The sequence below is a fragment of the Herpailurus yagouaroundi genome, unplaced genomic scaffold, assembly GCF_014898765.1.
Source record: "Herpailurus yagouaroundi ecotype Mexico unplaced genomic scaffold, PumYag 67681, whole genome shotgun sequence".
Classification (NCBI taxonomy): domain Eukaryota; kingdom Metazoa; phylum Chordata; class Mammalia; order Carnivora; family Felidae; genus Herpailurus; species Herpailurus yagouaroundi.
Window position 1 is genome coordinate 4,258,994 of NW_024420481.1, and position 14,117 is coordinate 4,273,110.

Consider the following 14,117-nt stretch of genomic DNA (forward strand, 5'->3'; position numbering starts at 1 on the left):
ATTCAGATTTTACTCTACATAAAATGGGCCACGATGTATTTGTTGTGTAGGGGTTATGTAGGAGAGTGACGTAATGCAAATTTTACTAAAATCATTTTGTCCATTGTGCAGAGAATGGATTGGCGGGGTTGGGGAGTGGGCACAAGAGGAAGCAGAGGGATGAGTAGGGAAACTATTGTGTAGTACAGTCGGAGATGGTGATAACTTGCAATAGGGTGGTGGCTTTGGAGATAGAGTCATTGATGGACTCACCAGAGAAATGTGGGAGGCAAAGGAAAGAGAAAGATTATGCTTATATTACTGGCTTGAACAAGTACGGTAGATTATTTATTATGATATAGAAGAAATGGAAATGCAAGCTGGTGCAGCCACTAGAAAAACAGTATGGAGGTTCCTCAAAAAACTAAAAATAGAAGTACCCTACGACCCAGCAATTGCACTACTAGGCATTTATCCATGGGATACAGGTGTGCTGTTTCGAAGGCACCCCCATGCTTATAGCAGCACTATCAACAATAGCCAAAGTATGGAAACAGCCCAAATGCCCATCGATGGATGAATGGATGAAGAAGTTGTGGTATATATATACAATGGAGTATTACTGGGCAATCAAAAAGAATGAAATCTTGCCATTTGTAACTATGTGGCTGGAACTGGAGGGTGTTATGCGTGAAATTAGTCAGTCAGAGAAAGACAAAAATCATATGACTTCACTCATATGAGGACTTTAAGAGACAAAACAGATGAACATAAGGGAAGGGAAACAAAAATAGTATAAACAGGGAGGGGGACAAAACATAAGAGACTCATAAATATGGACAACAAACAGGGTTACTGGAGGGGTTGTGGGAGGGGAAATGGGCTAAATGGGTGATGGGCACTAAGGAATCTGCTCCTAAAATCATTGTTGAACTATATGCTAACTAATTTGGATGTAAATTAAAAAGAAAATAAAAAATAAAACAAGTTAAAAAAAATAAAAAAAAATTGGTGAAAAAAAAAGATGTAGAAGATTAATAATGGAGGGAACAGATTTGGGAAGTGAGACCAAAAGTTCAGTTTAGTACTTTTGAGGTATGAAAGCAAGGTACCTAAGTGGAGATATCAAGTATGTAGTTGGCTATAGGAGTTGTGAAAGATAATTAGTTAAGAGCCTTTGGTCTCAGTCACAGCTGTTAGTGATTATCAGTAAATAAAAATATGTTTTCTCCCTACAAGTATATTTATCAACTGACTTACATTTCACAAAAAATACCCAGGCTTAGACAAAACTTGCAACATGGCAACAATTGTGATGTTACCATAAATTCATGATGTTGTATGCCCTGTAGCATCTAACCTAGTCCTTGAACAATAATAAGTGACTCACTAAGTATTTTTTGAATTAATGGTTGAATAAAGCCACAATATTTCCATGCTATTCATTCTCATAAAAGATGCTCATTAATAATTATTTGTGCAGGCAGAAATATTACAGGTTCAGTTCCTGACCATTGCAGTAAGGTGAATATTGCAATAAAGTGAGTCAAATTAATTTTTTTGGTTTCTCAGTGCATATAAAAGTTAAGTTTACCCTATACTGTAGTCTATTAAGTGTCCAAATAGAATTATGTCTAAAAATGTAAATACCTTAATTAAAAAACACTTTCTGCTGAAACATGCTAACCATCATCTGAGCTTCCAGCGGGTCATAATCTTTTCGCTGGTGGAGGGTCTTGCCTCACCATTGAGGGCTGCTGACGGATCAGGTTGGTGGTTGCTGAAGGTTTGGGGTGGCTGTGGCAGTTTCTCAGAATAAGACAGCAATGAGGTTTGCTTCACGGACTATTTCACAAATGACTTCTGTAGCATTTGATGCTGTTTGATAGCATTTTATCCACAGCAGAACTTTCAAAATTGGAGTCCATCCTCTCAAACCCTGCCCCTACTTTATCAACTAAGTTGATGTGATGTTCTAAATCCTTTGTTGTCATATCAACACTCTTCACAGCATCTCCACCAGGAACAGTTTCCAGCACAAGAAACTGTTGATCACTGACACCATAACAAATATAATAAAAATTAAAAAGTTTTCAATATTTCAAGAATTACCAAAATGTGACACAGAGATACCAAGTGAGCAAATGCTATTGGAAAAATACCGCGAATGGACTTGCTCAACACAGGGCTGCCTTAACCTTTCAATTCGCGAAAAACACAGTATCTGCCAAGCGCAATAAAGTGAAGCACAATGAAACAAAGTATGCCTGCGCCTATTTTTAGAATTTGCAGGGTGCTTGCTACCGTTTGAATTCATATGTTGAAATTCTAATCCCCATGGTGGTGGTATTAGGAGGTGGGGCATTTGGAGGTAATTAGGTCGTGAGGGTGGAGCTTTCATGAATGAGATTAGCGTCTTTAGAAAAGAGACCTCAGAGAGTTCCCTTGCCCCTTAGGCGACCTGAGGACATGGGGAGAAGGCACCTGCTGCGCATCAGGAAGTGGGCTCTCTCATTCAGCCAGTCTGGCATCTCCATCTTGGACTCAGCCTCCAGAACTGTGAGAAATAAAATTTCTGTTGTTTATAAGCCATCCAGTCTGTGGTATTTTGTTACAGCGGCCTGAACGGACTAAGAGCTTTGACATCCACTGTGCATTTTATTTAAACATTTTATTAAATTTGTATTTTGAGATAATTGTAGATTCACATACAGACTGTAAGAAAAAATACAGTGATGCTGTAGATCTTTTACCTAGTTTACCCGAATGGTAACATCTTGCAAAACTCTAATCCAATATTACAACCAGGATATTGACTTTTTTATTAAAAAATTTATTTGATGTTTATTTATTTTTGAGAAAGGGGGAAGAGAGAGGGAGACAGCAGAAAGCCTGATTTGGGGCTTGAACTCAGGAAGCACGAGGTTATGACCTGAGCTGAAGTTGGACGCCCAACCGACTGAGCCACCCAGTCGCCCCCAGGATATAGTCAAGATACAGAAAAATTGCAACAGGGTATCAGGGTAGCAGGGTATCAGTCATGTTGCCCTTTTATAGTGCACCCACTCCCCACCAGTGTGCCCTTAACTCCTGGAAACAACAAATCTCTCCATTTCCATAATTCTGTCATTTCAAGAATGTTCTATAAATAGAATCATACAGAATGCAACTTCTTGGGATTGGATTTTCTCACTGGAGATTCATTCAGACTATTGTGTATATCAATAGTTTCTTCTTTTTTGTTTTTTAAGTGTATAATTGATTTCAGTATATTCACACAGTTGTGCCACCACCACAATAAATTTTAGAAGGTCATCACCCCAAGAACAAACCGTGTACCCTCTTTAGTCATCATCCCTTGTGATATAATAGGAAATATATTTAGTCTTTGTCCCTGGGTCCCAGCAAAAAGCTCCCAATACCCTTGGAATTTTCTGAGTGATTGGAGTGTCTTTCATCATTCTTAAGGAGCCCTTTTCATCACACCTGAGTTTATATTAATGAGGTGACTTCTTGAAAGCCTCTAACTACCCTAACGGTGGGGGCTAGTTGCCAGGGAACCAACCATGATTAATGGGTTGGAAGTCTCAGGCCCCTGGCCCCACCTCTAGGGAGGAGAGAGGGGCTGGAGATCTGAATTCATTGATTGGAAATCTTCTTTTCTAATAGGGATATTTAGTGCTATAAATCCCCTTCAAGTGCTGCTTTCTCAACATCTCACAAATTTTCATATACTGTTTTAAAATTTTCTTTCAGTTAAAACATTTTTAATAATTTTCCATTTGATTTCTTCTTTGATTTCATGGGTTATTTAGCAATGTGTTATTTGGTTTCCAAATAGTCTTTCTGTTATTGACTTCTAATTTAATTGTGATTAGAGAACATACTTTTTATAATTAAATCCTTTACAGTACATTGATTTTGTTTTATGGCTCAAAATATGGTATATACAGGTAAATGTTCTATGTGTGTTTGAAATATATGTATATTCTGCCATTGTTGGTTGGAGTGTTCTATAAATGTCAATTTAGTTTAGTTGGTTGATAGGTCAAATTGGTATGGCCCTCAGTCATACAGCAACAAGGAAATAATCCCAAAGTCACAAAGACTTTTTTCTGTTTACTTCTGAAAATTTTTATAATTTTGGCTTTTACTTCAGCTCTGATCCATTTTGAGTTCATGTTTTAAAATTATTTATTTATTTATTTATTTGCTTGTTTATTTATTTGAGAGAGAGAGAGCTTGAGCAGAGGAGAGGGACAGAGGGAGAGAGACAGAGAGAGAGAGAGGGAGAGAGAGAGAGAGAGAGAGAGAGAGAGAGAGAGAGAGAGAATCTTAAGCAGGCTCCATGCTCAGCGTGGAGCTTGACATGGGGCTCTATCCCACAACCCTGGGATCATGACCTGAGCCCAAATCAAGAGTCAGACACTCAACTGACTGAGCCAGGTGCCCCTCAAGTTCATTTTTTGTGTATGGTGTGAGATAAAGGTCTAAATTTATTTATTTTTTTTCGCTTATGGATATCCAATTGCCCTAGCACTATTTATTGAAAGAACTGTCATCTCTACATTGAGTTGCCTTGGAACCTTGTCAGAAATCCATTGACCCTAATATAAGGTTTCATTTTGAACTCTCCATTCTGTTCCATTGATCTATATTTCTATCTTCTTGTTAATATCACACTGTCTCAATAACTGACTTTATAGTAAGCTTTGAAATATGGAGGCAAAAACTCTATCGACTCTCTTTCAAAATCATGTTTGTTATTCTGGGTCATTTGCATTTCCATATATATTTAGGATCAGTTTGTTAATTTCTGCAAAAAAAAAACCTGCTGGAATTTTTATAAGGATTTCATTTAATTTATGGATCAATTTGGTGAGAATTGCCATCTTAACAATACCGAGTCTTTCAATTCATGATATGGACTTTCTCTCATTTATGTAGATCTTTAATTTCCCTCACAATGTTTTATAGTTTTTGTGTGTATTTTACACTTTTTTGCTAAATTTATTTTTAAGTATTTTATTCTCTTTGATGCTATTGTGAATAGAATTATCTTAATTTCATTTTCACATTTTTTCCATTGCTAGTATATAGAAATACAATTTATTTTCCTATTTATCTTTTATCTCACATTCTTGCTAAACTCATTTATTAGTCTAGTAGCTTTTTTGTGGGTTTCATTTGACTCTTTATATTGACAATTGTCATCTGTCACAAAAACCCCTTTTACTTCCTCCTTTCCAATCTGGATGCTTTTTATTTCTTTTCCTTTCCTGATTGCACTGGCTTAGTAATCTCCAGTACGGTGTTTAGTTCAAGTGATAAGAGTGGACATGTTATCAGTTTGAGAAATTTACCTTTTATTCTGACTTTGCTTAAAATTTTTTTTAATTGTAGTAAAATATATATAACATATAATTTACCATCTTAGCCACTTTTGAGTTTACATTTCAGTGGCGTAAACTACATTTAAATTGTTCGGAGCGCCTGGGTGGCTCAGTCGGTTGAGCGTCCGACTTCGGTTCAGGTCATGATCTTTCAGTCAGTGAGTTCGGGTCCTGTATTGGGCTCTGTGCTGACAGCTCAGAGCCTGGAGCCTGCCTCAGATTCTGTGTCTCCCTCTCTCTCTGCCCCTCCCCCACTCACACTCTGTCTCTCTCTCTGTCTCTCAAAGATGAATAAATGTTAAAAAAAATTAAAAAAATAAATTGTTGTTCAATCATTACCACCATCTATCTCCAGAGCCTTTTCATCTTCCCAAACTGAAACTCTGTACCCATTAAGCAGTAATCCCTGCTTTCCTTCCTCCCAAGCACTGACAAACACTATTGTAGTTGCTGTCTCTATGATTTTTACTCCTCTAGGTACCTCATATAAGTGGAGCCATATATTTGTCCTTTCATGACTGGCTTGTTTCCACTTAGCATAATGTCTTCAAGGTTATTCCATATTGTGCATGTGTCAGAATTTTCTTCTTTATAAGATTGAATAATGTTCATATTGTGGCATGTGTCAGAATTTCCTTCTTTATAAGACTGAATAATGTTCCATTGTGTGTGTGTGTGTATAATACACACACACACACACATATATATATATATATATATATATATATATATAATATTTTGTTTATCCATTCATCTGTCATTGGACTCTTGGGTTGCCTGCCACTTGTCTTAGTCCATTTGGGCTACCACAGACTAGGTAGCCTATAAACAGCAGAAATTTATTTCTTACATTTCTACAGGTTAGAAATCGAAAATCAAGATGCCAGTATGGTCAAATGAAAACCTTCTTCCTGGTTCATAATGAGTGCCTTTTCTCTGTTCTCACAGGGTGGAAGGGGTTAGGGAGCACTATGGGATCTCTTTTATAAAAACACTGATCCCATTCATGAGGGCTCCACCTTCATAAACTAATCATCTCCCAAAGACCCCACCTACTAACAGATAGGTGGGGCGTATTACCTTTGGGAATTTGGATTTCCACATATGGATTTTGGGGGGCATAAACATTCAGACCATGGCACCACCTTTTGGTTATTGTAAATAATTGTGCCGCAAAAAAAAAAAAAATTGCTGCCATGAACATGGCTGTACAAGTAAATATCTGTTGAAGTCTCTGCTTTCAATTCTTTTTGGCCTATACACAGAAGTGGAATTACTGGCTTATACGGTAATTCTGTGTTTAATTTTTAATATTGTCAGGAATTGTCATATCATTTTCTTTTTTAAAATGTTTGCTTTTTTGAGAGAGGGCCAGAGCACGTGAGCAAGGGAGGGACAGAGAGAGAGGGAGACAGAGGATCCTAAGTGGACTCTGTGCTGACAGCAGAGAGCCTGATGCAGGGCTCGAACCATGAACCATGAGATCATGACCTGAGTCAAAGTTGAATGCTCATCCAACTGAGCCACCCAGGTGCCCCAGTATCTTTTTCTACAGTAGCTGCACCAGCTTACATTCTCATCAGAATGCATTCCAATTTCTTCACATCTTTTCTAATACTCCTTGTTCTTTCTTTCTTTCTATCTTACAATAGCCATCCTAATGGGTATGAAGTTTTTCTGTCTCTGGGTCTTAATTTATAAAGGTGACTGAGTGGCAATATGGAGAGATCAATGCCATTGAAAGAAAAGTTTAATATTATTTACAGCTCTTCTAGAAACAAGAGGCAATATTCCTCTGCCTTAATCATCCCAGGGCCAGGTACCAGGCAACTAGAGAACGCCCTTGTAGTTTAGAGCCTGCCAAAAGTTTTCAAACTAGCTAATCCTAAACTGTTTACCCTGTCCCATCTCGCCTTTCTGACAGAAATCCCAATTAAGGCAATGGCCTAAACCTATCCTTCCTTTATCACACAGATACTTTTATAAATTAACACCTGGGCATACAATAATTGGCATAGTGACCCTGGTGACTCAGTGTTTAATGGAGGGGGCTTGCTTCTAGACTGCTCTTGGCTTACTGATTGGCTTTACCAAACAGCGAGTGTTACCGGGGAAGGGATGGCTGGCTGTTAGCATGCTGGCTTTCTGGATGCCACTGCTTCATGATGTCTCTGCTGAATACTACCATGGTTTTCCAACTAAATCAAGGAGAACCTCAAAGGGATGAGCCTCCATGGCACTCCTCATTTAGTCTCAGGTAATAAAGTCTTGCTTGGAGGTTGACACAATTCACTAGTTATCAACTTACCTTGGACAGCTTGGTCCACTGAGCCAAACTTGACTTCCCTGGTTTGATGCACCTAGGTTCTTAAAAAAAAGGTGGGGGCGGGGGGAGGGAGATTACTTACCTAGAAATACAGACCATTTTAAAAGAAAAAAAAAAAGCTTAATGGGGACAGGGATGAGAGGTTGCTTAGAGGCATGCAGTCCCTTTTCTCTCCCCTCTTTCCTTCTTAGCTGGAGACAAAAACTAAAGATTGTGGCTTCAGGTGGCTATGAGCCTAAAACAAAGGGAAAAAAAAGAAAGAAAAAAGACTGCCGTTTTAGGCAGATACAAGCCCAATGGGAAACAAAGGGATTTTTAAACTTTATGTACTAAGCAAATGCCAGGTGGAACAAACATAATCTTAGCCCTAAATTACTTACTGATTTTAAAACAAATTTCTAGATACAGGGAGAGAAAATAAAACATAATTAAGTAGTTATGTATACATATATAACATTTTAATATAAATATATAATAGATGAATTGTATATATATGCATATATGTGTGATATATATAAATTAAAACAAAACCACAAATTTGATACAGTTAGAAATCCAAAATTTATATACTAAAGAATTATATAATTAAATGATAAAAATACTACTGATTGGCTATTATGCCTCTACAACCTTTGTTCTAAATTAACTTTAACATTTGCTGAAATACAGTAATTAATAAGACCTTTATGGGCTTAATCAAGATGGGGTTAAAATTATAGTTGTTTCTGGGAATCCTAGTAAACTTAAGCATTGTGTCCCCTATAATTTTAAGAAGGTAACTAAATATAAAATGAAGAAAAAAAACTTGGCTTGCCTCACTCTAATTATAGCCTTGCCTAAATTTCCAAAATTATAATACTCATTGACCTAAAATATTCCATTTGGACATACATGCTGTGACACAGTAAGTGATAAATTAAAATTAAAGTAGGTCTTTGACACTTACAAATTGGCTTAATGAAATCGGACCCCATAGACCCCCAGATAAAATAGTTAATCTGGCCCAATATAAGTTAAAACAGGATGATCAAGGATTAAAACTCACTCTATAGAACCTAATTAACAAATGGGTGATTATCTTCACTGCTTCTCCATTTGACAGTCCAATTTTGCCTGCTCTTAAGTCTAAAGAAAAGAAAAAAGTTGTGTGTGGGAAGGTATTCCTCATGGTAGATTACTACAATCTTTATGCTGTGGTCCCATCCATCAAGGCCCCCACAGCAGGCATCCAATGTTATTAAAATTACTGATTTTATTCATGAAAAACTGGTAAATATTTTGCCTTTATAGATATGGCTATCATTTTCTGTTCAGAATCTATTTCAACAGCCTCTCAGCTGCAGTTTCCTTTTACCTCTGAAGGGACACAATACCTCCATCCTACCCATGGTGCACCTCAACAGATGTGATATTACACTGATAACCCTCCCCCAAGTAGATTCATTAGACACACTCATTAAGGACATATGAATCCAACATCTTTTAGTCCATCTTGGGTTCTGATGGCAACATATTCCTCATTTACAAATTAAAAAAATTTTTTTAATGTTTATTTATTTTTGAGAGAGAGAAACACAGAGTGCGAGTAGGGGAGAGTCAGAGAGAGAGGGAGACACAGAATCTGAAGCAGGCTCCAGGCTCCAAGCTATCAACACAGAGCCTGATGCAGGGCTCGAACTCACAAACAGTGAGATCAGACCTGAGTCGAAGTCAGACACTTAACTGACTGAGCCACCCAGGAGCCCCTCATTTACAAATTTTATTCCCCAATTAAAATTAACAGGCACTCTTGTTAGTGCCCCCCTGCCCCCACTGACACCAAGCTCCTTCACCAAAGACACTTTGGCAACCTCTTCTTATACGTGCTGGAGTCTGACATGCTTCTGATGGCCATAAGTTGACCAAGGGCTTCAGGTGCAAAAAACTGCCCCCCTCATCTTATGCCACACACCATTAAAACAAACAAACAAACAAACAAACAAGCAAAACGACTGGCTACCTACTGGGCTTTCCTAGACTCTGAGCCTGTGACCCTCCATACAGCATCCCACAAACTTGACACAGCTATAGAGGCCTTTTTTTTTTTTTAAGTTTATTTATTTATTTTGAGAGAGAGAGAGAGAGAGAGAGGCAGAGAGAGAGGGAGAGAGAGAATCCCAGGCAGACTCTGCTGTCAGCCTGGAGCTGGACGCCGGGGTCAAACCCACAAACCGTGAGATCATGACCGAGATCGAGAGCCAGATGCTCAACTGACTGAGCCACCCAGGCACCTCAAGAAAGCTTTCTTAAAGCAGGAAGCAACCATACCCAGGCTCTCTGACATATTCTACTCGCAGGAGGGGTGGCTTTCCCTGTCCTCAGTCCCTTGCCAGATGCAAGGGTCCTAGAAGTCACCCCTCCCCCAGACAGATACCTGGGAAACCATCTGGGATTAACTGAGTGAACACCAGAGTTCATAGACCACGTGAATGACACTGCTAACCATTATACATGATGGAGCTCAGTGAAATGTTGGTGCTTTCCATCCTTTAGCAAGGGTATCCCTAATAAAGGATGGAACCCAAAAAACAACACACTTAGCCAAACTTCAGGCAGTCATCTTAACACTGGATGCCCTAGCCAACAAGTGGTACCATCTTTACATTAATTCAAAACTGATGGGCATTGTCTAAAATGGCTTCTTTCAGGTTAAAGAAGTCTGGGAATCTCTTGCCTGGTAGATACCCAAAATGTAAAAGGACATATGTCTCTCTCTATATTAAGTTCACAATATAAATCCTTGCCAAGACTCTCATTACCTTTGGAGTTAGAAGTATTAATATTAACCACAGTACACATTTCATTTCTCAAAATTTACAATTCTGGGCTCTAGGAAGAGACACTCAATAGAACTTCTATGTCCCTAGAAGGTCCCAAATAACCTGTTTAAGAGACATAATGGTCTTCTCAAACAATTCCTTTTCAAATTCCAGTTTAAATAAACTCTTAAATGAGTATCTTACCTCAGGCCTTAACCAATCTCTACATTTTTTATCTTTCTGCATCTCATAAGGGCTGGAGGCCAGATCAAGGGTTCATATTCTCCTAGGATCTCTTAACCATAGATTGTCCCATGGGCAGGGGAGCTGCTCATCTGATATATGACCCATTTGAATTTAAACTTCCACCCAAAATAAAAAAAAAATTGTAAGTGCAGCTGCACGCCATGCTGGTGATTGTAGTCTTATTAACCACTGGTCTAGATACTTTCATTGGTTTATAATCGGGAGGTCCAACTTAGCAAATGCTAAGACCCACATCAACCTGAGTGGGTATCCCCTTAAAAAGGATACCTAAAGTCGCTAGATGATATTGCCCTGGCCTAGGATGTTACCGCTAGAGACGACATCACCTCAGACAACATCACCTCAACCCAAGACCTCGCCATTGGAGATGACTTTACTCCCTGTGCTGGAGACAACTTCACCCTAGATGCTAAGATCGCCACTCAAACAGTGTGCATGAACTGCCTTTCCTAAAGTACGAACAGGACACAGGACATTTTTGTTTTTCTTCTTTTGATATTAGGGATCCTATTATGTCCCTGAGCTCACTGTCTGCAGAGGCCATGATCCTGCTATACTCCTTGCTCTTGGCTAAAAAGTACATGCCTGTACTCCTATGCCTAAAGGGAAATCTGGTAGGGGTTACTACTATCTGTGTCATTCTAAAAAGTAATGGAGGGGCGCCTCAGTGGCTCAGTCAGTTAAGTGTCCAACTTTTGATTTCGGCTCAGGTCATGATCTCATGGTTCATGAGTTTGAGCCCCATGTTGGGCTCTGCCCTGGCAGTGTGCAGCCTGCTTGGGATTCTCTCTCTCCCTCTCTCTCTCTTCCCCTTCCCCGCTCGCTCTCACTCTCTCCCTAAAACAAATAAATAAACCCATAAAATGAAAATTAAAAGTAATGGAGATTATTGCTTTCTCCAGGAGACATCTGCTTCATATCAGTCAATCCCTTGACCTCCTGGGGAGAGGACCGCCCACTCCCTGGTGCCTTCTGCTACACTCCTCCAGCTATCTACCACTATCTCCTGCCTTGCATCTCTGACCATGATAACCACAACCTCTCTTTTCACTTTAATTACTCACAAATACCACTAATCTTTACAGAGATTTATCAGTTCATACCCTCCAACAACATAACTGCCAGACCTGCCACCTTAACATGAGGTATATTTCTAACACACTTTACAATTCCACCAAGATATTGTTAGAGTCCTCCAAAGTTTAAAATGTACTTTGTTAGCTAATACCATATAAATAAGAAACCTAGTTATGGGCTGACCTACAGGGATTCATAGCTTCACTTGTGTTCCTCCTTTCTTACTCCCATAATAAAATGTCTATGCTGTTTGGGACAACTTAAGCCCTACTACTGAAAACCTCTATTATCAGCCTTCTAAAATTTTCTTAATATGATTTCAAAACATCAAAGGACCAACTGTATTAGTCATGTTTAAAATTTGTTTTTGATAATATAAAAACAGGGAGGGGGACAAAACATAAGAGACTTAAATATGGAGAACAAACAGAGGGTTACTGGAGGGGGTGTGGGAGGGGGGTTGGGCTAAATGGATGAGGGGCACTAAGGAATCTACTGAAATCATTGTTGCACTATATGCTAACTAATTTGGATGTAAATTTAAAAAAATAAAATCAAAAAAACATTAAAATTAGTTGTTGTATATTATGATGTTTTGACATCTTAAAAAATTCTCCTGGCTGTGGAGAGACTGCCCCTCCCAGGGCTAGCTAATTCTTAGAGATAGCAAAGAACTCAGCCTTTGGTCTGCAAACCAACCAATCCAGAGCTGTGCCTCCTCCATCTGGCCAGTGCATCTAAGAGGCAATATTCCTCTCCCTTAGTCCCATGGCCACTAAAGACCACCCCTTAAGATATTTGGATGTTAAACCAACTGTGCATTCCTAGGGGGGGGGAATCCTATTTAGCCACGGTGTATAATATTCTTTATATGTTGCTGGATTCAGTTGTTAATTTTTTTATTGCTTATTTATTTAAAAAGTTGTTACTATTGAAGTACAATTAACATTCTGTCTCTCTTTCTCTCTGCCCCTCCCCTGCTTGTGTATGCACCTGCACTCGGTCTCTCTCTCTCTCTCTCAAAATAAATAAATAAACTTAAAAAAAATTTAAAGTGTGCCTGGGGGTGCCTGGGGACACCTGGGTGGCTCAGTCGATTGGGCATTTGACTCTTGATTTTGGCTCAGATCATGGTCTCATGGTTCATGGGATCGAACGCTGCATCGAGCTTCAGTTGACACCATGGGGCTTGCTTGGAATTCTCTCTTTCCTCTCTCTCTACCCCTTCCCCCCTCTCAAAAATAAATAAATATTAAACAAAATTAAAGTGTGCCTGTTCTAGACAGCATACAGTTAGATCCCATTTTTGAAATGTTTATTTATGTTTGAGAGAAAGAGAGAGTGCATGAGCAGGGGAGGGGCAGAGAGAGAGAGGGAGACACAGAATCGGAAACAGGCTCCAGGGTCTGAGCTGTCAGCACAGAACCCGACATGGGTCTTGAACCCACAAACCATGAGATCATGACCTGAGCCGAAGTTGGACGCCCAATCAACTAAGCCACCAAGGCGCCCCAAGTTAGGTCTCATTTTTAAATCTAATCTGATAATCTGTTCTTATTTTAATGCTGATATCATTTACATTTAATGTAATTATTGATTATAATATAAATTTAATTTTTTATAACTGCCTTTTTGCTATTTTCTATGTCTTACGTATTTTTTGTCCTCTATGTCTTCTTTATTGCCTATTTTTGCACTAAATAGATATTTCCTACTGTGCCATTTTAATTACCTTTATTTACTCTATTTGTTGAATTATTTTCTTAGTGGCAGTTCTGGGGATTACAATGTACATCTTAACTGAAAACAATATACTTCACATTTATCCTAACTTCTTTCTGGTAGTGTTCAAAAACTGCTTTCATATAACTCCCTTTCCTCTTCCTTCCTTTGTGCTATTACCATATGCATCACAACTTTATATGTTCTAAATCTACCAATATTTTAATAATTATTGTTTTATGTAGATGTCTTTTAAATCAGTAGTGGGAAGGAAAGAAAAATATGTTTACATTGTATTTTATGTTTTCCTATATAATTACCTTTACTGGTGCTCTATTTCTCTGTGTGGATTCGAGTTACAATTTCTCTTCAGCCTGACAAACTTCCTTTTTTATTTCTTATAAGGCAGGTGTGATAGCAATTAGTTCTCCTAAGCTTTTCTCCCCCCTGAGAATGTCTTTTTTTTTGTGGGACCTTCATTTTTTAAGAGTTATTTTTCTAGGTATAAGATTATTTTTTAATAACAGCATTATTGAGATATAAATCATATAACAT